Source organism: Anastrepha ludens, chromosome 6, assembly GCF_028408465.1.
Source record: "Anastrepha ludens isolate Willacy chromosome 6, idAnaLude1.1, whole genome shotgun sequence".
NCBI classification, from domain to species: domain Eukaryota; kingdom Metazoa; phylum Arthropoda; class Insecta; order Diptera; family Tephritidae; genus Anastrepha; species Anastrepha ludens.
The window spans coordinates 107,523,356-107,526,098 of record NC_071502.1 but is presented as its reverse complement, the minus strand read 5'-3'; the positions used below and the strand labels follow the sequence as shown (position 1 = coordinate 107,526,098).

The 2,743-nt window shown below is 38.3% G+C and overlaps 1 long non-coding RNA gene across 1 annotated transcript; it reads left to right on the top strand.

Moving 5' to 3' along the window:
• The first annotated feature begins 407 nt into the window (after positions 1 to 407).
• On the top strand, positions 408 to 1,280 carry LOC128868871 (uncharacterized). The gene is made up of 3 exons (XR_008455168.1): positions 408 to 539; positions 597 to 959; positions 1,053 to 1,280. It is a non-coding gene; the product is annotated as an uncharacterized LOC128868871 (long non-coding RNA).
• Positions 1,281 to 2,743: the final 1,463 nt, after the last annotated feature.

Below are 2,743 nucleotides of genomic sequence, written 5' to 3'. Positions count from 1 at the left end.
TTCTTCAAAATCCAGTCGGTTTCGCGAGTAAGTTCTTCCTCATCAGTTGAGAAGTGTGCTATATCACTCGTTTGGAAATCCTTTGATTGGACGGATTTAAGTTTCGAATTTTCAGCTTTTAGCTCGAATATTTCTTTTGAAAGGCTTTTACACATTTCTTCCATTTTTTCTAATTTTTTGGTGAGTTCATTAATAGTGGCTCGATTTTGTGACGTATTTCCACCGCCTGGTGGAGGCGTTCTTTATAAACTCATTTTTATCTAAATGGCAGCCCTATTCCAATTGGCGTCGATAATGCAGTTTGATAATATTTACAGATTTGATAGCGCATAGATGGCGCACCACACCAGTAATTTATTTTGATTTACAAGAACAGCTGGTGGCCGCTCTCCTTGTTATGCCGAAAATGTTTCTGTTTGTTTGTTTGTTTTTGTATTTGTTTTGGTTTTTGTATTTTACCTATCTATTTGGTTCTTTGCTGATCACCGCTCCCAATATGATGTCCAGGACGACTCTCCAATCGTTGGCACCTAGTCACGGTAACTTTTGGTTTAATTTAACACTTTAATATTGTTTTAAATATTTATTTTATCTAGAGCACAAGTCAGGCACGTCCACTCTCAATGACTAACTGAGCATATATCAATATCTTAAAATCTTAAAATAATATGTGAAAGACTAGTACGCACTTCGACTTTAAGGTCTATTGCGCTCTATAATCCTCACAATAACTTATCCAGACCCAACGGTTTCAACCTAAAATGGTACTGGGCTAGGCTGAGCGTGCTTCATTTCCAGATATATCAATCCGAGCTGTTTACTTCTTCTTTTCAATATGACAACGAGGTGTAAGCGGTATGGCGGCTCTGGGTACGAGTCGCAGTATCGACAAGAGATGGTAGATCATATTCCGAGTCGGGTTTCGTCGTCTGCGGTTGCATGTGAGAATGAGAATGCCTGTAAGTGTTCCTAATTATTGTTCTTGTTAGGTTTGCTCTCAAGGAGGGTTGTGAGTTTTGTAAATCTTTTCAATTTATACCCTCCCAACATAGGGCCGAATGGGTTGATGCGTGACTACCATGCGGAATCAAGAGAGACGCCTCTCGGCAGGCAATGGTAAACCTCCGAGTGTATTTCTGGCATGAAAAAACGCCTCTTAAAATGAAAAAATATCTGCCGTTTGGAGTCAGCTTGAAAATCTAGGTCCCTCCATTTGTGGAACAACATCAAGACGCTCACCACAAATAGGAGGAGAAGCTCAGCCAAACACCCAAAAAGGGTATACGTGCCAACTATGTATATATATAGTATATTTAATATAGACTTTGCGGTCTTCACTGGATGTTTTTTGTTTTAATAAATAATAATAATAACAATATAGACTCTTCTTAGTCTCACGTTGCGGAGCCAGTTTAAGTCCCGTAAACCTTGTTTTCTTCTTCTTTTCTCTACTATTCGTTCTGAAGTCCTTTCAAGCTCTGTTCCTCAGCTGAAAGTTCGCGTAATTACGTTATAGTTGAATACTTTCCTGAGCTGAGTTGACGAGTAGGTTGAACATCTTTCGAACCTTAATTTGTATTCCCTGTTTGCCCGATTTGTCAGCACAAACTTTTTTCCTCAAAGAAACTTTGTTGCTATCCGGTTTTAGATATAGAAGAAGTCATTTAAGGTTGAAAAATGTTGTCCGACGTAGAGATAGGACCTTTTTTATGGTATTGAGGCATTGGTGCAGCTAGCATAGGAATAGGATCTAGAAAACTGGCTATGAGCAAATTGGATTTTACTTTCTCTGAACATACTAGTCTATTGCTGTGGGTTGCCCTTTGTGCAGTGGCGAGTTTTAACATGTACATGGCAAAACTTTGCTATATGTAAAAATGGAAGGAATATTGGCAAAAAGTCAGCTGCGTTAAGTCCGCCCTTGTGTCCAACTTTTCAGCTGTGGCAATTTAATACAGGTAATTTTTAAATGAAACACAAGCAAATTTATCTACGAGCATAATTTTATTATCGACCTTGAGAGTAGTTTCTTTCTAACTCTAAGCAATGATTACAATGCTACTCTAACTACTGGAAGCTTCGAAATTAACCGATTTAGCACAGAGGCACTGTTACGGTTACAGTTTCCTTGACCTTGAAGTGGGGTGTCCTTTTGAAGAAGAAAAAATATTAGCAGAGTGCGATATCGGGACTATGGGGTGGATGAGGTGACATTAGTTTTTTTTGCCAAAATACTTGTCTATCCGATATTTCAAAAAGATGCCTTTATTCGCGACTTTCCCATCCATTGTTGATTTTTTTCGATGGTTTCGAGAGTATATTCAAATATCCAGCTGTGACTATTCATCTAATTTAAATTTTTGGAAGTCTACAACCTATTCCTTGCACTGTGAAGCACTATTTTTCATGACTCCACTAAGAAATATATTTTTCTCAAATACGCATAAAACTCAATTCAATTGTGCTATCGCCTACAAGTCTCCCCAGTTTCCGAGTTATAACCAAATTTTTGTGCCTTAATTGCCACTACTGTTAAAACTAGAGATCTTAAATGGAAATAAATTGAATTGGGACGAAGTCGCGCGTGCAATGTACTTAGGATTTGGAAGCGTTTGTATGCTTTAAAATGGTCTTCTGTGATTTCGAAATGAACTTTTGATAAAAGAGAAGACCACCTAATCTTCTTAATTACGCGATTTTGGCCGAGCTTAACAAAGCGCGCCGCGCCAGTGGTATCTTTCTC